The sequence below is a fragment of the Dipodomys ordii genome, unplaced genomic scaffold (genome assembly GCF_000151885.1).
Source record: "Dipodomys ordii isolate 6190 unplaced genomic scaffold, Dord_2.0 Scaffold1, whole genome shotgun sequence".
Classification (NCBI taxonomy): domain Eukaryota; kingdom Metazoa; phylum Chordata; class Mammalia; order Rodentia; family Heteromyidae; genus Dipodomys; species Dipodomys ordii.
The window spans coordinates 9,868,478-9,894,470 of NW_012267217.1; positions in this window are offsets into that span (position 1 = coordinate 9,868,478).

Below are 25,993 nucleotides of genomic sequence, written 5' to 3' on the forward strand. Positions count from 1 at the left end.
TACCACTTTTGGTCATTTGCCCAAATGATCACAAACAAGACCACACTAAAGCTACCAGTACAGCAGTGTTTATTGCATCATTATTTACTGCTAAGATATGAAACCAACCCAGGTGCCCCTCAGTAGATGAATGGATCAAGAAAATTTGGTATATATACACAATGGAATTCTATGCCTCCATCAGAAAGAATGGCATTGCCCCATTTGTTAGAAAATGGAAAGACTTAGTAACAATTATATTAAGTGAAGTAAGCCAGGCTCAAGGAAACATAGATCCCGTGGTTTCCCTTATTTGCAATAAGTAGTATATATCTGAAACAAGCAGAAAATTTCAGATAAGATGATTTTAAGGGAAATGTACACCAAGATAAGGACACTCGTGTTTTCTTTTTTTTTCTTACTATTGTTTTTAATGTATTTATAAGGTACCGTGTGGTTTTTTGCTGCTTTGTATGTCCCTGTATTTGATGTAGTTATAAATTGTGGAGTGGGAGGGAAAATAAATTGTTTAAATAGGGATACAGGTTGACCCATTGCAAAAATGAGATGTACAAGATGCTATCTCGAAAAATGAACTTTACAATTTAGGTGGGGTGGTAGTGAGGGGTGGGAGGAATGTAGTTGTGGAGATGGAAGGGCAGAGATGGTAGGGGAAAAAAAAAGAGAAGACAACTATGTGTGATAAGAAATGTACTTATTAACTTGCTCATGTGATTATAACTGCTCTGTACAGTATTTTCAAAATAAAAAAACTTATTTAAAAAAAGAAAATGTTCTCATTACCTTGCTCATGTAACTGTAACCCCTCTGTACAGTATTTTCACAATAAGAAACATATATAAAAATAGTTCTATTAAAAGTAGCTGACTAGAACTGTTTACAAAGTTTATCTATATAGTAATCTACCCCTGAAAGCTTGCTGAAATGAAACAATAACAACATATATGTGGGCAAAATATTTCCCACAGTGTCTTACCAAGCAAGTTGTATAAATATAAATGTTGGTTATAATCACGTTACTCCAAATAGTCTCGACTATTATACAAACTGTTAAGAGTTCCATTTTTCATGTTTAATTATCTACTGTACTATTTGTCTATTAAAATTATTTTACTTGGGAATGGGAAGGTGGCTCAGTGGTAGAGCGCTTCCCTTGCATGCCTGAGGCCCTGGGTTTGATTCCTCAGTACCACATAAGCAAAAAGAAAAAATCTGGAAGTGGCACTGTGGCTCAAGTGGGGAGCGCTAGCCTTGAGCTGAAGAGCTGAGGGACAGCGCCCAGGCCCAGAATTCAGGCCCCACGACCGGAACAAAAAAAAATTATATATATATATTGATTTATACTTGTCAAGCCAGGTGCTGGTGGCTCACGCCTGTAATCCTAGCTACTGAGGAGGCTGAGATCTGAGGATCACGGTTCAAAGCCAGACCAAGCAGGAAAGTCTGTGAGACTCTTATCTCCAATAAACCACTAGAAAACTGGAAGTGGCACTGTAGCTCAAATGGTAGAGCGCTTGCCTTGAGCTGAAGAGCACATGGACAGTGCACAGGCCCAGAGTTTAAGCCTCATGACCGACCAAAAAAAATTATTTTACTTGTTGAGAAAATTGAATTTGAAATTATTTGATTCATCACAATAGATTAACGTTCTACACACAAGGTATATAAAAATCTGATTTTTTTTTAAAAGTTAGCCAAAACATAAGCAAACTGTAGTTAGATATTTGAATTTTACCATGCAGTCACTAAAGTTACAGGAACTATATAGATTTTTTTTTAAAAAAGGATTGTGAGTACCATAGTTAAATACTATTAGTTATAAGTCAGAAATTAAGGCCCAGAAAAATAAAAAGAATAAATACCCAAATAAAGAATATTAACATGTATTAAATCAAAATATGTTATTTTCAAAATATATTTTTATTTTATTGATTTTCTTTACTGATTCTTAGCCTTAAATTACTTCACATACTCATATACATGGACCTCAAGGCACCTGCTTATGTACAATGTTTATGAATTCTCAGTTTAATTCAGGCACTAGTGGTTTACTTTTGTAATCTTAGCTACTTTTGAGTTTCTTTTGGGAGGTTTTTGGTTTATGTCTATCCTTGGCAGAAAACTTTGCAACATTTTCCATTGAAATACTTAGGCCTGTTGGTGCATGTACCATCACAGGTAAAACAAAATACTATTATATTATTGACAATAATATTTATTATACATATTTATTGTGGTCCAGACCTGTTTTGGGGCAGGAAGACTATGTCTCAATGTCAGACAATGTTCTATTGCCAGAATATACAAAGAGCTCTAGAATCTCAGACCTAAAAGAATCAACAACTCGATTAGGTTTAAATAGACAAACCAGTTAAATAGAAACTTCTCATAAAAAAATTAAAAGTGGTCAGTTAACACATAAGGTAATATTCAATGTCTCTGGCCATAGAAGAATAAAAAATCAAAACAAAACTCAAGTCCTATCTCATCCCATTAAAGTAAACATCAGGGAGAAAAAAAAAAAAAACTCCAGATGCTGCTAGAGGTGTGAGAGAAAAGAAACTCTAATACACTGTTGGTGGAAATTTGACTTTGGTCAAACAGTTTGGAGTTTGATCAGAACTAAACGAGTAATTACCGTATAATGCAACAATATCACTATTGTGAATTTATTCAAAACATTACATATCAAGATAGAATAAAGCCACATGCTCATTGCTGCAATGTTTACCACAGACCAAATTATCTTCGACTGACAAACAGATCAAGAAGCTGTGGCATATAAACACAATGAGATTTTACTAATCCACTTCAAATAATGGTGTTATATCATTTACAAAGGAATGGATGGACCTGAATTATAGTATGTAAAGTAAGTTAGGTCCAGAGAGACAAAGAAGGCATGCTTTCTCTTATATGTGGAATCTAGAACGAATTTATCAATTTACAAATCAACACATACAGCCATGTCTTCAAGTATATACGAATATATTAACTGAATTATGGTATTTTCAGGGAAGAATTAAAATGGCATAATTCCTTAGAAAAACAAATTCACTGTTCAACAAAATGAATACCAGGAAATGGGCACTTGAAAGGTTTGGGGAGGAGAGTAAAAAATTAAGAGAGAAAGTAGGGGAATTCAGTCAAGCTACTCAATACAGAGACTATGAAATTAAGAAAATTGGCAGGATTTGCCTGGGGAAGGATGCAGAAGAATAATGCAAGAGGTGACATGGATCCAGATGCATTATGATTACATACTAATTTGTTTAATGATAAGCCCTTTGCACACTTATTTAAAGATCTTTTTAAAATATATAAAAACTAAAAGGCCAGAGACATAGCTTAGTAGTTCACCTACCTCCTACATTCAAAGCCTAAGTTCACCCAGTTCTGCAAATACAATATAAATAAAAACCACTTTCCCAGTTCACAGTCAAAACATTCTTACTCCATTGTGAAGATTTCTGTGTCTCTTAAACTCTAGTTGAAATTCCAAGGACAAACATATTTAAGCTTTGTTGATATATTGGCATATCATTCCACTGGATTTTGCAAGCAAGCTTTAAGCTTTAAGAATATCAAATTTGCAGCTTTTAAGCTATCCAAGGACTAATTAACAGAGTTTTGAGGATTAGAGAAGTGTATATAGTAAGACCGAGTACTTTTCAGGGACATGAAAGATGACACACAGATGGAGTGGCAGCTACCCCTGACTTGGGTTCAGGAGGTTCACAATAAGTCCATCTCTGTGTCAAAAGACAAAAGGACTCTATCAGAAAAAATAACTAAATACAAAATAATGGTATATAAGATTATGCTAAGCAAAATGAACCCCAAGATATGAACCCAAGAGGTCTTACTTTGTTGTTGTTGCTGTTTTTAATATACTACGTGATTTTGTTTCTTTTGTACATTCTTCCCCCTATGGTTATTCCCTGTTGTCACTGTATTTAATTTTGATACCTTGCAGCTTGTATATACATTTATCTGATTTGGGGAGGGGAGAGGGAATAACAAAATTTTGAAACAAGGACACAGGATGACCCATTGCACAAGGAAATTCACAAGATACTATGTTGGAAATGAACTTTACAACTTGGGGGGGGGATGTGCGGAGGGAAGGGATAGTAGGAGAAAAACAAAGGAGGTGGTAATAATGTTCAGCAAGCAATATACTCATTACCTTACTTATGTAACTCTAAACCCTCTGTAAAGAATCTTTACAGTTAAAAAAACTAATGCTTAGTTTTATGGCCCAAGTTTTAGGGTGTCTGTTTAGCAAATACAGGTACATGAGTTCAAAGGCTAGAACTGCCACATAAAAGAAAAAGAAAACAAAAAGGAAGAATGAGAATTTTTCATGAACTTGTTCATAGGTATGTTATACCTCCCTTGAAATAGAGCAGATCTTATCATTGTCATCCTTTCTCTAGTTTCGTGGAAATAAGTCAGAGTTGAAGCACAACAGTTGTTACTTTCTTTGGCATCAAAACTGGTGACAGTTTTTAAGCCATTAAAAATTGGAGATTTATAGATTTTAATTTCAGAATGTTATTTGTTATTTTACTTTCCTGAAGATTGGTCATAATTCGAATGGTGAGGTTCCTGAATAATTATTTAGGCTGTAATGTCAACCACTCTGAACTGTTGCTCTTTTCACTAGAGACAGACTGGAAATCTTGAGATTGGGAATGAAGCAATAACTTGGCGAGCATTAAAGTGGTAACCTTCTATCTGTTAGAAGTGTAATCTTTGAAATATGTAAGCAATGGCCAATATTAGAAATTCACTGCAGATTGAATATCATAATACTCATTTGAACATTTGAATGTTTTCTAAGGGACTCTAAGGTTTGGCCTCTTTTGTATATTCCATCTTTAGAGGTTTATGGAGGAGTACATTGATGACATGAGACACAAAGCAGGGATCTCATGGCAACTTTAGTAAAAACACTGTCATACTGAACGAATATAGTATTTCTGTACCCTTTGTCTTGTATATAAGTTTATTTGATTTGATGAACAGAGGGAAAGCATAGAAATGGTGGGGCAGGAGCTGGGAAGGTGGCTCAGTGGTAGAGCGCTTGGTTTGCAAGCACTGGGTTCGATTCCTCAGCACCACATGAGAAAAAAGTAAAAAGCCGGAAGTGGTGCTCTGGCTCAAGTGGTAGAGCGCTAGCCTTGAGCTGAAGAGCTGAGGGACAGCGCCCAGGCCCAGAGTTCAAGCCGCATGACCAGACCCCCCCCCAAAAAAATAAAGAAATGATGGGGCAAAGAGTGAATCAATTCAGCAGTGAAACCCACTAGACATTATGTTGTCAATAAACTATTCAGCTTTGATGGGAGGGAATTCAGGAGGGGGTAAACTGGGAGAGAATGAAGGTAGGGAGGGTACATACCTCTGTACTTCACTTTTACAATCTAACAAAAATAAAAACAAGAACAAATATGGAATATTTATCATGTCATAGTCAAAATTTATATGAATTGTTGAAATATTGGATTGGCTCTTGAAGAGTAAATGGGTGCTCATAAAAAAAGTAAGTGGCTGATCAAGATAAAACAACAAAAATGTATGATAATCTATAAGATGGCATGCTTTGGGATTTTTATTAATCATCGTGTGTGTGTGTGTGTGTGTGTGTGTGTGTGTGTGTGCGCGCGCGCGCGCGCGCGCGCGCGCGATCAGGCTTGAACTCAGGGACTGGATACTGTCCTTGTTGTCATAGCTGCACTTCAGGCTTTTTAGTGGTTAATTGGAGATAAGAGTCTCATCGACTTTCCTGCCCAGTCTGGATTTGAAACCCCAATCCTCAGATTTTAGCCTCATTGGGAATAAGGATCATTAGACACGATTTTTACTCACATATTATATGTAAAGTTGTCTTGTCTCATAGAAATTTTTGCTTTCTGAGCTCTACCAAGTTTTGAAGTGTCGAGGAACATGTATTGTGTTGCAAAGCTCTGGGCAGATTTGGTCTCTAGTTAGAGATCATAAACTGAAGAGAATTTTCTTTTGATATATTATATTATTATAAATTTTTGTTCTGTTGTTAAAACCAGAACTATTAACAAATAGTAATATGTGTAAATACTTTTCTCAGATTATTTTTTCATATAAATAATCTTGGAACACTTTTAATTTCTGACCAATTATAACTATTCCTTTTTTCTTGCTTTTAATTACAGAAATAAAATGTCATAATTTTAAGAATAATATTGATCCTTAGATATATATGAAAGAATGATAGTGTTTTATAAACCAACTTTTAAAGTATTTTTATGAAATACCTTTTTCAATTTTATTTTATTGTAAAAATTCTGTACTGAGGGCTTACACTTACACGAGTAAGGTAATGAGTACATTTCTTTTTGAGCATTGTTACCCTTAAAAGTTGTTATGCAACTTGTTTTGTTTTAAACGACTTGTCCTTTAAGGATACAGGTGGACCCATTGCAACAATGAGAGTACAAGTTGTGATGTGGAAAACGAACTTTACAACTTTGGAGGGGGGGGAGAATTGGGTGGGGACAGGAGGGGGGGAGGCTGGGAAGGGATGTGAAAGGTAAAGGAGGAGGCTGCAATGCTTGATAAGAAATGTACTCATTATCTGGCCCAAGTAATTGTAACCCCTCTGTACAGTATGTTCACAATAAAAAAATAAAAATAAAAAAGTTGTTATGCAAGATACTTTTTCACTTTCCTAATTAGTAAGCATCCATGGTGTCACCCAAAGTAATTCCCTTTTTTCTTTTCTATTTTTTTGGGTTTTTTTTATTATTTTTTTATTTCTAGGATGTAGAGCTTGAACTCAGGGCCTGGGTGCTGTCCCAGAACTCTTTTGCTCAAGGCTAGCACTCTATCACTATGAACCATAGCACCACTTGCAGTTTTTTGGTGGTGAATTGGAGATAAGAGTTTCAGGGGTCCTATTCAGCCCAGTTTGGCTTTGAACTGCGACCTCAGATCTCGGCCATCTGAGTAGGTAGGATTACAGGCATGAGTCACTGGTGCTTGGACTAAGAAATTATTTTTACTGGTTGATATGACTTTTTGTTGAAAACATCTTAAATTTCAAGTTCAACCAACAAGCATTAATTTTTAGATCTCTTTCATGATATTTTGAAGAATTAATTTTATTTCTTTTTTTTTTTTTTTTTGTCGGTCGTGGGGCTTGAACTCTGGGCCTGGGCGCTGTCCCTCAGCTCTTCAGCTCAAGGCGAGCGCTCTACCACTTGAGCTACAGCGCCACTTCCTTACTTTTATTTCTTAATAAGACATGACATTCTCCATCTTTCTTCTAAATTATTTTAAAGGACATCTGGATACATTATTTTCTTCTTTTTTGGAAAATGGAAATGCATGGTAATAATCATATTTTATAATATCAAAAATACTTCTGACTTTTTAAAAATAATTCTCAGGTAAGTAATTTCTGGGAAGAAATAAAAATATTATACGAATAAATTATATATTTTTTCACCTTGTGACCTACATCTCTATAGTAATTTAAATCCTGGTATATTCTTCTGACTGCTACACAGATGACATTTCTGATATTCAGGAGATCAATGTGTCACCAGAGATTTGCTAGTGAATGAAAAGTTGCCTAGACACAGCAAGCATCTAGAGCAATTTTCCATTTTTTAATGATAGTGTCACTTTATACTTGAAATATAGACACTGCAGATTGATAATTATTAAATTAACAAAATAATTTTCAAATGTTACTTGTTTTACTTAAAAGGAGATTAGCATAACTATTACAGGCTTTAGAATGTAAAAAGCTAACTATTGTACATGAGAGTCTAGTATTATTTAGTCTGGATGATAAAATTGCATAAAATATCATGGTTTAAGTTTTATTTGCCCGTCTGATGTATTGTGTTTTAAATATGTATGATGACATTTTGTTTCTGCATTTATTCTAAACAATGATTACAAGTTATATAAATTCCTTTTTAAAATGTTAATGATCGAATATTCAAAGAAAATTTTCTATGAATGTGTCATAACAAAACATTGTCATTATTTGTTTTATAAAACTATTCTTGAAAATAAAATAGAAACTTTTAGCTAATGTAAGGGGAAACAGGCTTCAAGAAATGCTTCATTTTGCTGTTGTTTGCTTCATGCTTTCATCCCATGCCTTTTAAAAGTGAAAATGATAAATTACTATCAGTCTTTGACAGCTCTTTGATATGTCCCGTTGTACAGGAGAAACTAAGTTGAGACACCTGAACTCATTTCTCTTGGGATTTTGAACAACTATAAAAAATGGTTTTGTTTTGGACTTGGTAGGGTTCAGAAATGAAAATGCCATTATGTCAAGGATAACACATCAATCTAATTTGCTACCTAGATTCCCAATCTCATCGTTTCTTTGTTGAAAATGTTTTTCAATATTCAGGACATTATCCATTTTGATGCACATTCTATTAATATATTTAAGTGTTTATCTTATAGTTATATAAATATTATGAAGTTTTATCTTATATTAAAAAGGTTGAAATATAGCAATCCATTAATTACATTATTCTTAATGATTTCTCTAAACCTTTGAAAATAAGGATATTTTGCTATGTGACTGCAAAGATTACAGCTAAGGATATATCAAGAGACAACCCTTGGAAAAGGCAAGTAAATAGGGTCCCAAATTTGTTATATTGTTATGGTTTTAAAAGTTAGCAGTTTTATTCATAGAATGAACATTTTTTTCTGATTTTTATTATATTATTGTGATGAAATTTGTTATGTTAGTTCACCAAAGTTGGAAATATTGATAAAAAGACCAATGATCATTTTAATATTCTGAAAGAAGAAATTAGGAAATATATTATTTTTAATTAAGTTTTTTTATTGTAAAAATATTGTACAAAGGGGTTACAGTTACATGAGCAAGGTAATGAGTACATTTCTTACCAAGCATTGTTGCCTCCTTCTTTGTTTTTTCTCCTACCATCCCTACCCTGCCACCTCCTCAACTATGTCTTCCCCCAGTCTAAATTGTTTTTTTTTTTTTTAATTTTATTGTGAAAATACTGTACAGACGGGTTACAATTACATGGGCAAGATAATGAGTACATTTCTTATCTTTGTTATCTTTATTTCCCCTTCCAATCCCTTCCTGTCCTTCCCCGCCCCCCCACCCATTCCTCCCCTGCCCCCCAACCCAATCCTCCGTGCCCCCCCACCAAAGTTGTAAATTTCATTTTCGACATAACGACTTGTACATCTCATTGTTGCAATGGGTCTACTTGTATCCCTATTTAAACTATTTGTTTTTTCCCTTCCCCTCCCCAAATTATACCAACATCAAATACAGTGAAAACAGGGGTTATACCATGGGGGAGGAACATACAAAGCAACAACAACAACAACAAAAACAAAAACACATGATAGCTTATAAATGCATTAGAAAAAATAGTAAGGAAGAAAAAACCACTTGGGTCACTATCTTAGGGTTCATTTCATTTAACATCATCTTATCTGACCTTTTCTTATTGTCCCAGCCATATACTAGTTATTGCAAATAAGGGAAACCATGGGACCTATGTTTCTTTGGGCCTGCCTTATTTCACTCAATATCATTTTTTCCAAGTCTTTCCATTTCCTAACAAATGGGACAATGTCATTTTTTCTAATGGAGGCATAGAATTCCATTGTGTATATATACCACATTTTTTGAGGGGCATCTGGGTTGTTTCCATATCTTAGCTATGGTAAATAATGCTGCAATAAACATAGTTGGTCTTTTTTATGATCATTCGGGTAAATGCCCATAAGAATTACAACTCTTTTACTGTTCTCATATCATAAAATAGAAGTGTGTGTATGTGTGTGTTTGTGCATGTGTGTGTTTCTGTGTGTGTGTGTGTGAAAGGTAAGTATTTTAGGGAATAGCATGAAAGTATAGAACACATTAAGTAGCATGAGGGCCTTAATAATAGTAATTATTTTGATGCATAAACATGAAACAGCTTTCCAGTTATTTGCATATTATCCAATTTCATTAATATTTTATACTGTGTTAAAACCACACACATATTATTATCTTACTTTTGGATGTCTCAGATTTCTGGCCCATGTTCTTTGTGTTACAATCACCTCAGGGTTATTTATTAAAAGAATATTGGGGAAATTTATTCCCTTGCCCTTTCTAGTTTCAAAAAAATACCTTCCTTCAATGATTTTTTTTTCTCATCAAACCAACAATAGCTCTATAGTCTCTCCTTGCCTCATTTCTGATATCATGCTTCTCTTTTCCACATAAACAAGTTTTCTGACTTTATTAGATCTCTATGAACATTTCAGGACTGCCTCTCTCTGTCAAGGTCTGTTGATTTCCTTCCATTTGAAAATTCCTTCCTCTTAAATACCCTTCCTTCCCTCTGAAATCTAATTTCTTTGGATACTATGAGTTATGTGCTATTTGTCAGGATCAGGAGGCAGATATTTTTGGAGGAAAGGGGCTTGGCTCTTCTTATAATACTAACCACAAGACGAGATTGAATAACTCCTACAAAATAAGGATATTTTAGTAATATGTTCACTGGTAAAACTGATAGTCATTTACTCACAATGTGTTGCAGTAAAGAGAGCTATGATATAATATTCATGAAGAGAAAAGGATGAGTTTGAATTTTATTTACTGTATGTTTCCTAATAGGGTTTCTTTATGCTTTGAGGCTACTTCCTTTACAAGAAATGTGAAGCCAGGTGCTGGGAAGGTGACTCAGTGGTAGAGTGCATGCCTTGCATGCCAGAGGCCCTGGGTTGGATTCCTCAGCACCACATAAGCAAAAAGAAAAAAGCCGTTTTAGGTCTTGTATGAATTTCTTTACTTCCTTAATTTGGTGTTCAGTGTTTGTTCTCAAATCACTTAGTTGATTGGTTATGGTTTCTTTGGACTCCCATTCCTTCTGTTGGGTTCCATTCAGCATTCCCTTTGTGGTCTCCCTGAGTTCCTTCAGCTCTTTGTTAATGGATTCCATGAATGCCTTTAGTGATCTTTGTGTATTCTCTACCTGGTCTCTCAATTCCTGTATTACTCTTTGATTAGCTTCCTCCGGTTTGTGGGATTCCTGCAGTTCTCTTTGAGTGTTCTCAGCCTGCTCACGCCATTCCTCCCTTTCTCTTTGAGTATTCTCAAGTTGTTCATGCAAATCTTGTATCAGTTTTTGAGTAGCTTCCTCACGCTTACGATATTCCTGTATAAACTTTTGGGATGCATGACCCAGCAATCCCACTTTTGGGCATTTACCCAAATGTTTACAAACAAGACCACAACTATGTTTATTGCAGCATTATTTACCATAGCTAAGATATGGAAACAACCCAGATGCCCCTCAGTAGATGAATGGATCAAGAAAATGTGGTATATATACACAATGGAATTCTATGCCTCCATCAGAAAGAATGACATTGCCCCATTTGTTAGGAAATGGAAAAACTTGGAAATTATATTAAGTGAAGTAAGCCAGGCCCAAAGAAACATAGGTCCCATGGTTTCCCTTATTTGCAATATCTAGTATATGTATGAGTCAAGCGGAAAAGGTCAGATAATGTGATGTCAGGAAAATGAACCGTTAGATGTGTATTCTAATGTTTTTTTCTTTCATGCATGTGTTTCTAACGCATTTATAAGATTATCTCTTTGGTGCTTTGTATGTCCCTCCCCCACAGTATAACCCCTGCTTTCACTATATTTGATGTCAGTATAACTTGTGGAGGAGATGGGGAAAAACCAGTTGTTTAAGGATACAGGTGGACCTGTTGCAACAATGAGAAGTACAAGTTGTCATGTTCAAAAAGAGCTTTACAACGTAGGTGGGGGGGGGAGAAGGGGGGAAAGGAGAAGGATTGGGATTTGGGGGAAGGGGGGAGGCTGGGAAGGGATGGGAAGGGTAAACAAAGGAGGAGGCTGCAATGCTTGGTAAGTAATGTACGCATTATCCTGCCCATGTAATTGTAACCCCTCTGTACAGTATGTTCACAAATAAAATTAAATTAAATTAAAAAAAAAAGAAAAGAAAAAAGCCGATATGGCACTGTGGCTCAAGTGGTAGAGCACTAGCCTTGAGCTGAAGAGCTGAGGGACAGTGCCCAGGCCCAGAGTTCAGGCCCATGACTGGACCCAAAAAAAACAACAACAACAAAAAACAAGAAATGTGAAGCCAGTTAAGTACCTCTCCAGGTTCTGAGAATAGAGTTTGATATTTAATATAAAGCACTCAACAGGTAAAATATGAACTAGTCCCAAAATGCTGGATGCTTTCACTCACGTTCTGGGACTACAATGATTTGAGATTTAATGAGTGTTGTTTGTTGATTAAATTATTTATTTGTTATTTCAAGAAATAATTTAATTTCCTATCATTATGACATCAAAACACAATATAAAACACATGACAGTTCAAAAATATTATTATCATATTGCTTTGTTTTTCTGGGAAATTACAGCAGCGATATGTTATTCTAATAGCTATGATTTTTTATTTTGTAGATTTAAGAATTTAATCACAGAGAGATGAACAAAAATTGTCAGGGTTCCATAGGAGAGTCAAGATGTGGAAAAGTAAAGACTTCCTTTCTAAGCTTCTTAACTCCTAGTGAAAATACCATTTTCTAGGTCCACTGTGACTTTAAAAAATTGAGTTGTCATGGCATCATGAGGTTCCAAATAGTTTTTAGTCTTAACACCTCCTACCTTGTATCCAAAAATTAACCTCATCCATGACTAGTCACTGCCTAATATCAATCATTCATATAACTTCTGGTCTCATAATGTGTTGGTGGAAAACTGTATTCTATTTTACATGACAAATACACTAAAAATATAACATATATTTTTTCAATGCATATGCATATATATTGATTTTCTTTAAAGTTATAAAAGTGGAATTTTATTTAATTTAACATCTTGTGGTAGAAAAAATAATTTGTATTTCCAATAATTTGCCTCTCTATATTTTATCTTCTCATTTACTTTAGAGATTAAATTAAATTACAAATTTAACATCTTCACAAAGGAAGTCCTAATGTGTCCAAGGAAGCCATCTACCAAAGTGTTAATTGCACTTGCTAACACATGATGATTATACATGTTTATGGCATATGGTAGGATATGTGAACATGCAGTAATTTAATCAGCATAATTTTCACTCTCATTTTCTCTTCATTGCTTTATATTTGAAGACTCTAGGCTTCTGTGTTATAGCATACATAAAATAAATGAGACATTATAATAAATTGTAATAGTAATACTCCTACCTCACTCTCTGGTGGGAACCCTAGAGATTATTATTTTATCTATTAGTGTCTTCTTATCCAGCTTCTTACTCTCCCTGTACACTCCACAATTACTATTTTCATCACAAATATACATACAGATTGACACTGTTGTTAATATCCAGATATGGAAGATGATGCCATTCTATATCAGAAGTATTTAACTTAACATTATATGCTCTGTCTTCAAACACTTAGTTCTATATAATATACTATCATTCATTTAATAGCTGTCTGTATTATTTGTTTTATTGTATAATGTATTATTCAATGCATTTAATGTATTGTTTAAACCAACTTATAATAATTTATCCACTGACAAAAATGAGTTTGATTCCATATTATAGCTATTATAATGTTCCAGTACATATGAGAGCTGAGTTATCTGTTTCATATGATGGCTTTATTTACTTTGGATATTTTCCCCTATGGTAGGATATTTGAATCCCTAAGATGGGGGAATTAGAGTCTAACTGGGGATTTTTTTTTAAATAAGTTTTTTATTGTGAAAATACTTTACAGAGGGGTTACAATTACATGAGCAAGGGGACTGGGAAAGTGGCTCAGTAGTGTGCTTGCCTTGCATGCATGTGGCCCTGGGTTCGATTCCTCAGCACCACATAAACAAAAAGAAAAAAGCAGGAAATGGCGCTGTGGCTCAAGTGGTAGAGCACTAGCCTTGAGCTGAAGAGCTGAGGGACAGCGCCCAGGCCCAGAGTTCAGGCCCCACGACCAGACCCCCCCCCAAAAAAAAAAAAGAACATAAGGTTAAAACAACAACAACAAAAACAAATACAATTACATGAGCAAGGTAATGAGTACATTTCTTATCAAACACTGCTGCCTCCTTCTTTGTTTTTCTTCTACCATCATTTCCCTCCCATCTCCACAACTACATTCCTCCCCTCCTCTCCCTCTCCCCCGCCTAAATTCGTTATTCAACATAGCGTCTTGTACATCTCCTTGTTGCAATGTGTCAACCTGTATCCCTATTTAAACGATTTGTTTTTTCCCTTCCCCTCCCAAAATTATACCAACATCAAATAGAGTTTTGTTTATTATGGAGGTAAGAAGCCAGGCGACAGTGACTCACGCCTGCAATACTAGCTACTGAGGAGGTTGAGATCTGAGTATTGCGGTTCAAAGCCAGCCTGGGCAGGAAATTCTGTGAGACTGTTATCTCCAATAAAACCACTAGAAAACTGGAAGTGGCACTATGGCTCAAGCGGTCGAGTCCTTGCCTTGCGCTGAAGAGTGCAGGGACATCACCCAAGCCCAGAGTTCAAGCCCCACGACCGACCTACCAAAAAACAAAATAAAACAAGAAGGTGAGAGTAGCTGTGTACCTGGAATTGATAAGTAGAAACAGAGATATTGTTGAACCTCCTGAGAAAACTTACGGAAAGAATGTTCCAAACTGTAATCTTAGCAACTTAAGAAAATGAGACCTTAATAATTACGTTTGCAAGGTTTCCTCCTTAATCAGAAAAGTCCACAAGATTTCACATGGGACTAAAGGAATGATTCAAGTGGTAATGCACAAGCAATTTTAGCTTGTGGGAGCCTGAGTATCTGGGATAAAATCACAATACAAGCGAAAATACATGCATCTAAAACATACCAACAACAAATGTCTACTTGTGGAAGGCAGATAATTTAGTCATTAATGACTTTTCATTTGTGTTTTGTTTTTTAGATGGCACATTTTTAGAAACTAAAACAATTTTAAGGGATGACAAATATTCACCTTAAATTGTTTTCTCTTTAAAAATGTTGGCTTTATTTGTTAGCCCTTATATGTGGAAGCTAGATTTAGCTTATAAATCATAAGTAAATACATTAGGTGGTGTGCAAATGTATACAGATGTATTATCTGATATATATACATATATATGTATTTATATATGTATATTTTTGGGGGGGGTCTGGTCGTGGGCCTGAACTCTGGGCCTGGGCACTGTCCCTCAGCTGTTCAGCTCAAGGCTAGCATTCTACCACTTGAGCCACAGTGCCACTTCCTGCTTTTTTCTTTTTGTTTATGTGGTGCTGAGGAATCGAACCCAGGGCCTCATGCATGCTAGGCAAGCGCTCTACCACTCAGCCATTTTTCCAGCCCCCTGATATATTATTGATTCAAGAAAGAACTCAAATAATATAATTCCTTAGAAAAGCAAAGTCAAAGTACAATTAAATATTCACCAGGAAACAAGCACTTGAAAGATATGCAGGGCAAGAGGAAAAGTAGAAGAATGAAGAGGAAAAAATAGGACAATGAAATCAAGAATTCACTGTATAGCCTGCAAAATTAAGAGTGAGGGAAGGGGTGGATAAGGGGGAGATTGATAAGAATATCGGAATTGGTGATATTGATCAAGATGCATTGTAATCATAAACTCATTGTTAAATGTCAATTCCTTTGAACAACTACTTAAAAATAATAATAAAAATAAAGTAACTGAAAGAACAAGGCATTTGACAAGTAGCAGAAATGTGGTGTAAGGAAACTTTGGCCCAGGAGAAAAAAATTCTGTCTTGATTTTAAAAAGCTTATTTTCAACAGGAACTAATATGTGTCTTGTAGCTGTTGAGGTATAGAAGAAAAAGGTTGAAATATTTTGCTATTCATCATTTCTATGCTATGGCTGTAATGATTTTTTAATTTAAAAATGGCTTATTATTACCTGGTATTGAAACTGCAATAAAATGAAAGAAAAAATAATAAAAATCAGATTAAAAGTTTTAGACTTTTTGTAGATACTTTTTGAAACCCTGTGTACCACTGTTTTTGTTGCCATTAACTGCCTTATGCCCAAAAGGCATGATAAAAATTATAAAAGTTTTCTACATTACAGTGCCTTTCATTTAAAGTTGCAATTTATAACTTGCTCATAATTGGTAAATATATGCAGAGTTGTATGCATATTTACTGCATGGCATTTGGTCCTAGTGAAAGTGAGAAGCAGATCTCCCAACATGAACTAAGTAATAATATTCTAAGTAAAATGTCCTTAGTCTTCCTATTATGTTTATATCATGCTGATAAATTGATGTTATTTTGACAACAATGGAAGCACAAATAAAAAGAATTTTTGGACAGATGAATTTATAATTATGTTATTCATAGGTAACAATGATGAAATCACACACAGTCAGCAATCATCTTCTCTATTAATGCAAGTATTTCAGTGAAAAAATACTTTTCTAATGAAATATGACATAATAGGAACTAATTGTAGTAAATCTTGAAAGTGTTTTCAATTATTAGTACTTTCATTGCATTAGTATATAGATTTTGTTTTAAGTACTTTATTTGTAATTGTGGTAGGATGGAAAATGCTGCTATTACATTGTTACATTGAGCCAACTGAGTTCTTCATATCATTGAAAAATGAAGTTCATACAAAGAAGCGAGGAAGAATAAAGAGAGTTGTTTGCATAGAGAATTTATCCCGGAATTTTGCTATGTATTATACAATTCTTGCTAATATTCATTTAAGTGAATGTTTTGACTAAATCTGTAAGTAACTTTGCTGACTTTGAAATTTGGCTTTTCATAAAAATTATTCATCAATAATTAATGTAAAGGCACACATTTATATGCCATATCATTTTTAATCCCTAATAAGCTAAGAACATCAAATTTGTGTCAGATTTTTTTGGGGGAAGGGTCAATCGTGGGGCTTGAACTCTAGGCCTCTGAGCAGTCCCTTAGCTCGTCAAGTCAAGGCCAGTGCTGTACCACTTGATCAACAGCACCACATCTGGGGTTTATGGTGGCTTTTTGGAGATAAAAGTCTCACAGAGTTTCCTGCCTGTGTTGGCTTTGAACGGTAATCCTCAGATCTCAGCCTCCTGAGTAGATAGAACCACTATCACCTGATTTGTGTCAGATTTTTATATGATTTTTTTTACAGCTTCTTCTAAATTCAAACCATCTTTTCATGACCATTCAGCATTTTGACATTTGCCATCCCATGGAAGAGTCCCAACACGAATATCATTTTAATGTATAGTAGAATATAATTGTCATACTCATAACTGTTTTTTTCTTTTCTTTTCAATTTCTGTGTGTGTCTGTGTGTGTGTGTGTGCATGTGCGTGCACACACACACGTGAATGCACGCCCAACCACCAGTCCTGGGTCTTGGATTCTTAAATTCAGGACCTGACACTGCCCCTGAGCTTTTTGGTTCAAAGATAATTCTAACACTTAAGCCAGAGCTCTATTTCCAGCTTTTTTTTTTTGATCTTTAATTGGAGTTAAGAGTCTCACAGAATCTTTTGCTTGGGCTAGCTTCAAACTATTATCCTCAGATCTCTAGGATTATAGATGTGACCCATCAGTTCACAGTATAGCTGTCTATCTTAAGAATAAAATTTTATCTGTTATATTACATTCTTAAAATGTTTAATTGTATTATTTGACATCACTTAACACACTTTCTTCAATTCACTTTAGACTACTGTATTCACTATGGTAATATGATGAAATAATTTTTGGTCTGATATCTGGATAAAATTTCACTTTAACAAATGTGTACATTTGCAGAAGCTATTAAACCTGGCAGGATCACTATTTACCTCAATAATATCAATAAAATCAATTACTATGTTACCATGTTCACTTTCCCTATTTACATCACACACTAATCCATTAGAAACTATGACACATAAAAGTATTTTAATAAATTCTTATAAGTACCGTGCGCTAACTGATTGCGCCACTGGAGCTCCATATTTTAATAAATTCTATAAAATAATCCTCAATCAGACTTTCATCTTTGTCAGAAAAAGAGAGCTAGAAACTCTTAATTATAACTTCCTAATTGCATGTAAAAATAATTTGTTTTTCCCCCCTTGGCCTGTCAGTAATACTAACAAAAGGTAGATTTTTTTTAATTTTTAATTTTGTTTATTTTTATTTTTATTACTAAAACACAGATTTTCCTTCATTGACTTAACACTTTGGACTGAATCTAATTTTTCAGTGTTTTCTCCACATGAACATTATGTTATTCCAAGTCTCTCTTATGCATGATGAGTATGAAATCGTAAAGACAGAAAATGAAAACTTTAAGAGTGCTCGCATTGAGCTGAAGAGCTGAGGGACAGCACCCAGGCCCAGAGTTCAAGCCCCACCACTGACCAAAAAAAAATGAAAATGAAAACTTTAGTACTAGCTAAAACACTTACATATATAGATAGATAGATGGATAGATAGATATTTATACCTATCTATCTATGACCATACCTATATGCTTATCTATCTATCTGTCTGTCTGTCTGTCTGTCTATAATCCACTGTGGAATTAGACTCATACCCAAAAATAATAGATTGATAAATAAAAATGATTACATCTATTATATTAAACCTTTTTCAGTTTATTTATTTAATTACCTTTCTGTTGATGTGCCACAAATAACTACAAAGTCAACTTAAAGAAAAAATATTTACTTTTGCCTCATTTTCAGAGATTTTAGTTATGGTTCTTGCCTCTGTTGTTTCTGGGTATGTGGTAAGGCCGAATATTATGGCAAGGAGAAAAGCTACTCACCTCATGGCTATCAGGATGCAGAAAGAGCTGAAGGAAAGGATCAGGAACACAATCATTTCAAGGCCATGTTCTCTAACAATCTACTTCTCTAGGTAGCCTGGAACTTCTCAATGTTATGTAATCTCCAATAATGTATTGTTAACATACTAGTAGGCAAATGATGTAGTTCAGTAGCTTATGTTTGAAAACAATTGAGAGTAGAAGAGACTCTGGCTATGGTAACATTATCCTAATTTGGAGAAAACAGGTTTAATGATGTCCTATCTTCTGGCATAATTATGAATACCATTTCATTATTCCCAATAAATCCTAGTTTATAGCAATTTATACACATATATGTATATATATATATATATACACATATTTACTAGGTCATAACCTTCACTGCCTATCATTTCCCAAAAGACATATATCTGAACTTTGTCTAATTGGTGACATTGTTTTTGGGGGACAATTTATATCCAAAAATAATAAATACAAGAAGTGGCACTAATTGGGGCAACCTGAGATTCTGGTGTCTCTGACCTTTTTATATGAAACAGTAACACACAACAAAAAAATATTCCCTTAATTACCAAACTTCTGCTAAGAATTATTGCTGATAGCCGGGCGCCAGTGGCTCACCCCTGTAATCCTAGGTACTCAGGAGGCTGAGATCTGAGGATCATGGTTCAAAGCCAGCCCAGGCAGGAAAGTCCGTGAGACTCTTATCTCCAATAAAACACTAGAAAACCAGAAGAGTTGCTGTAGCTCAAGTGGTAGAGCACTTGCCTTGAACTGACGAGCTGAGGGACAGCGCCCAGGCCCAGAGTTCAAGATCCAATACTGACAAAAACAAACAAACAAGAAATAAAAGAATTATTGCTGATAGTGGATGGTCATTTTATAAAATATTATGCAATCAAATGTGAAAGATAAAGTAGAACTTATAATTGATAGGGTTAGTATGAGCAAACTGAAAAAGGAATGATAGAATAGACAGCAGTCATTTCCTTACTAGAGTTTTTACACAATAAAATCAAGAATTTGATTAATATCTTCAGCAGCATGCTTGCATTTTAATAAACAAAATCCATGCAGAAGGTGTGGCCCTGGTGAACTCTCTCCATGTCTAGCCCTTTCCTATAGTACATGCCGTTATCTTCTCTATCTTCTTATAAAACCTAGTCAGACTGATTATTTTTTTAACTTTCAAATATTCAGTGTCTCTGAACACTTCAGTTGAAGCTTCCCTTTGTTTATATTTTGCTTCAGACAGACCTCAATCATTTCCTTACCTCTAGTTTAAAGAAAGATTCCTTAAAAATCAGTAGATTTTGTCTCCTTTCACATATAATTTCATGTTAGAAGCACCTTTGTAGCACCTATAAAAATCTATAGTTATGTATATGAATGGCATTGTTGAGAAGCTTCTTCTCATTGGACTATAAATGCTGGGAAACCGGGTACAAGATTATTGGATTCATTAAGTCTCAAACACTACCTCATTCAAACAAAGGAATTGGGTTCTGTTGGCTCATGTTTATAACCTTTGCTGGTCAGAAGAGTGTGTTCTGAGGTTCCCAATTTGAGGGCAGACCAGGCCCCAAAGTACATGAAATTTTTATCTCCAGTCAAGTACAAAAAGTTTGAAATAGAGCTACAGCTTAAGTGTTAGAGTGCCAGACTTGAGAGAAGAAGTTGTGAGGACAGTACCCAGGTCTGAGCTCAAACCCCAGGGCTGGCAAAACCTATGTACATACATACATACATACATATACACATACATACATATATGCATGTATATGTACATACATAGAAATAAAAAAATAAACTAAGATCTTTTTCATTATAAGCTCCCAATTAGTCTCTTGTTATTTTTTATGGTTATTGAAAAGGTGATGTACAGAGGGGTTACAGTTACATAAATCAGATTGAGTACATTTCTTTTTGAACAGGGTTGCCCTTTCCTTCTCTGTCGCAGTTTTTCCCTCCAGTCCCCACCCACAAATTGTATAGTTCATTTTTCCCATAGTGTCTGGTGAGTGTCACTGCTGTATTTGTTTACCCTTTGTCCCCACCATTCTGAGCCCTCCCATATACTCACAAAGAGAGTAATTCAACAAACAAAAGTAAATGAACACAGAAACAGCAATAAAGAAAAAAAGATTTAAAAAAAACACTCGTTTCTACTTTCTGGAATTTACTTGGAAAAGGTTTTCTTATATGTTAAGATGCACATAGCTATTTCACCTATTCTCCTAAGAACAACTTCCTTTGGTTTCACAGTATGTGAAAGCCTAGAGACCTGTTATTATTTATTCTTTTCAATGTTATTTCTTTGCTGGGATGATCTATTGATCTATTTTATCTGTAGTTTTCAGAACACCTATGATAAATTCTTTACATAGCTTTAAACATGTGGAAACCACTAAAAGTTTTTAAATGGTAATTTTTTGAGCTCCTACCACATCATTGGCACAGTGGTACTGATTACATATATATTTCATAACTCATAGCTCATCATATTTATTTATCTCAGTTTTGTGTTAAACAAAATTAATATGTGCAAAATATCAGGTTTTTGAGGTACTAATTATCCTGGCTTTTTAAATTTTCTGTCTGCCAATTAATGACAGCTCCATTAATTTATTAAAATAAATGTTTTACAGAGTATCTTCAATGAATTTGTTTACAGAATAATTATGTAGTTCAAGACAATCTAATTGTTTTCATAGAAAGCTGCGTATATTGTCAAGTATGAAATAAAAATACCTGGAAGTTACTAAGAATATGAGCTTATCATTGGCAATACACATATCTTTGCAGTATATTTCACAATTGATAAAATTGAAGTTGTTAAGCTGATACTTGCATGTCAAAAGATTTCTATGGCAATCTTCTGGTGTAATTAGAAATTCTTGTAGAGAAATTTGTGTTTCTTTTAGTAATGCTTATTTCATACCAATTTTATACAAGGTAAACTGTTGCTTGATGATTCAGTTTAATAATGTACATACCTATGAACACTCAGACATTAAACTGATACTCCTCATTTTATTCTAAAATTACCTAGTAGAAAAACTGCAGGAAATGATATGTTGAAGAATAATGATGTATTATTCCTTAGGAGTAAACATAATAGATAACTTTTAGAGAAAAGACAAATTAATAGAATACATTTTAACATATTTTATCCAAAATTGAGTGTCTTTGAATATCTGTATTCATAATAGGATTCTTGAGGGGGAAAAATGTCTCAGTTGAAGGTCAAAATTGAAGATAAGAGAAACCTGTGCTCATTAACATCTCAGAACATTTCTGGCACTGATTTAATTAAAGATCATGGATAAAAATTTGTGGTGTTCCTGAAAGATATACTTTTATAAGGCCTGAAATCTAGCTTTAACTGTTCTTATTACACAAAAGATTATTTTTATGTGTAAAAATTTTATAGTGTATGACAACAAATGTCTGTTGTTTATCAATCACCTTCATTATGGTGCTCTGTTTTAACACCCAAATGGTGTCAGGCAAGAGTGTTCTGGGGAACTACTGAGGAAGATTTGAAGAAAGTCAGTGATGGAGAGGTACTAAACAAGAGTAACCATGTCTCAGACATTTCCATCTTTTTTTAATTCTAGCTTTATCAATTATTATCTACACCCATTGTTAAAGATTGGGAGAGCTAGTTTGGGTGGAACATAGCTGTAATCCTAGGACTTAGGAAGCTAAAGCAAGCACGTAGTGGGAAGCTGAGCAATGAGGAAATATCAGTCCAGCCTAGGCAACATAGTAATGCTGGCACCAATGCTAATACCAATGTAAACATGATGGCTGTGTCTTGCATGTGACTGTATATTTCTGTGGCAGAGGAAATATAATTTACCTGAAAGTTATTTATGTTTATACAAATCTATTTAAAGTTATACACAGTCAAGGAATTCATAAGATAACATTTTCAAAAAATTTTGGAACTAGGTTTATGGTAACTCATAGCTCTTCATGTTGTTGTATATAATGAACCATGTAGAGACAATGATGGCAGAACTGTATTCTGCTTTGTGTTAGATACAGTGGCATTGTATAATTCAAAATTGTCAGATTACAAAATTTCTTTGATTCATATTATTCATTTTTCTAAACTCAAGATTGACAACAGCTCTATAAACTATAGATAAATTTTTATGTTAGATTTTTTTCACTGCTAGATTTAAATTACTCCAATGTCATTTAATCAACCCAACATTCACTTCTGATACATATGTTGAAGTTGCTGCAAGTTTTGACAAACTTCTTGTATTGCATTCTTATAGACCTTTAAATGGCTTACAATTTAATTGATTACAAATATTACTTGAATATCTTCAGAATATCAGATGATTCTGTATGATTTGAAAAAATCCAAATGTTTCCACATATTTTATAATTTGTTTCTGGAACTGCAAAGTTTAATATAATGCTTATAATAGCTTCCTTATAATATTTAAATTTTAATTAATTCAATATAAAATTATTTTTAGTATAAATGTACTGAGTGGAAAAAAACAGACCTATACAACACATCTACATTTATCTGCATGAGTCAGTGTCATATTTTCATCAATTTAATCTAGGTGTTTTGTGTCCCAGGGAGAAAAAAAAGTAGCTCTTATTTTATGAGCAACTGAACAGACCTTAAATCTAGATAAATGAGACTATTACCTGGGTAGATAATCCATTTATCTCCAGTGACAATCTGCACTAATGTTACAGTTTTGCTTTCACAATGTAATATAAGATACTCAAACCTAAACTTGAGTCCCCTAAAGTGACTGTCAAAGAATGGTGTCACATCTCAGTATTGAATATACAACAAATATAATAAATGAAAAAACACTTATATAGTTAAATGTTGTGCTTCAGAAGATAAAATTTGTCTTATATTTTAAGGATAATCTGCTTATATTTAACATTATCCTAAAAGAAGACAGTGACATTTTTTATCTATAGTCCCCAAATCCTACATAGCCTGATGAAAATATCTTTAATAACTCTCCTTTAGAAGCCTAGAAGTAGAATCATTTAATTTTCAATTTTCATTTCAAAAACTGACACACTTATGGTGGTCTAGTGCATTATATTACATATTCTTAGCTGCTAAGCTGAGACTTCTTTTTGTACATATATCACTATTATGTATAGAAAAACTTTAACAAATGCAAGGTTTCTTTCTTTATTTCAAAATGTTTTAATGACTATTTTCCTTTTTTATTGTTAAAGTGATGTATAGAGGAGTTACAGTTACATAAGGAAGGTAATAAGTAGAAAGTAAGCCAAACTTGTTACTCTTTCCCTCAGTTTTCTCCTAATTTCCCTGGCCCCCAACTTCCTCAAGGTGTTCAGATCTTTTCCAAGTGATTGTCTTGTGCATATCACTGGTTTCAATTAAGTGAATGAAACTGACAAGAGTACTGATGGGCAAATTAAAATATAGTACTTGATATCTCCCAGTTTTGGAGGCTTTTATTGAATTTCTGAAAGATGAGGAATAGATGCATTGTAAATATATTCCTTCAAAAATGTATACAATTTATATGTGGTATTTATTTTGAATATTTGCCATAATGATTTATGCATTCAAATTTATAGAATCTTAAAAACTCCCAAATATGAAATGTTATTCTATTTCCTTTCTGTAGACTCAAGTTTTATCTATTACTAGCCTCACAGATAGGTTTTAACATTTCCTTTAGCTTAGCCCAACTGACATTTAATTCTTTTAGGTTTGGGCAGTGAAAATTGTTTGTTTTACTTTTGAAGGCAGCCTAATCTGGTTATAGATTGTAGGTATGACATTTTTGCTTTCATCAATTGAAAACAGTATTAAATTTTCTTGTCTCCATTTTCATCTTATGTTGAGAACCATATTTTATGCATTGGTTGATTATATTTTTCAGGTATTTCATTTGGTGTGCTTTTCTGTGACTTGATCTCATTTATTTTAGCTTGTTGAAAGTTTGTGGAGCACAAGTGTTATATTCTGTGAAATTTCAGGATAAACTGGATATTACTGGAAATATAAATTTAGTATATTTATTTAATATAGACTTAATTATAAACTTATAAATTTAAACACATCTTTAATATATTTACAAAATATAAATATAAACTATAAATTTTGTATACAATTTTTTTGGTCATGGGGCCTGAACTCTGGGCCTGGGCGCTGTTCCTCAGCTCTTCAGCTCAAGGCTAGTGCTCTACACTTGAGCCACAGCACCACTTCCAGTTTTTTCTGCTTATGTGGTGCTAAAGAATTGAACACAGGGCCTCATGCATACAAGGCAAGCCCTCTACCACTGAGCCACCTTCCCAGATCCTAAATTTTGATTTCTTTATTATCTGGATGAATTTAGTAATAGGTTGAGGAGCTGAATTGGTGAGTCATAGATAGGACTCCATAAAAACCTTCCCTGAATATCAGTTTTTAGTTTCACAGTTACTTAAAATATTTCCTGCTTGCCATCAGCTATAGTTTATCTGGTTAGACACATATCCAAATGATAAGGCACACATGGAATATATAGCTTAGAGAGGCATTTAGATTGGAGAGACTTTTACTGTGAGTAATACTTTTTATAAAGTACAAGGGATTCCTCGTATGACTAATATTTTTTTAAAGTAAAACCTTTTTGATTACCTAGATGTTTCTTTTGCTAGACTAAAGAGTGACAACATCATTGATTTCTATAATACCAACTTGAAAATAGCCAATAATTATAATGTATATATATATATTTAGAAATCTATGGTATGTGTGAGAGCTACCACTTCATTCATTGTATTATATATAATAACTAATTACATTCTATCAAAATATATGGAAAAATTCATTTACATACCAACATTTAAAATTACACAAGGAAGCAATTGAGGCAAGCAAAATAATAAAATTGGACACTGATATGTAAACTGGAAAAGTTAGATTGCTCTAGGTAGTAATGAAAGCCTCTTCCTTTTACAACACCATGGATGAGAGAAGACTAAATTTTCATCTTTAATATCTCATTGGTAAAACAAAGAAAAATCAATAATAGAAGCAAACTTTCCATTTTTCTGATCTGAGCCACTGGTATTCATTTACGTATGCTTAAAATATATGGTAGAGTCAAAAGCACAAA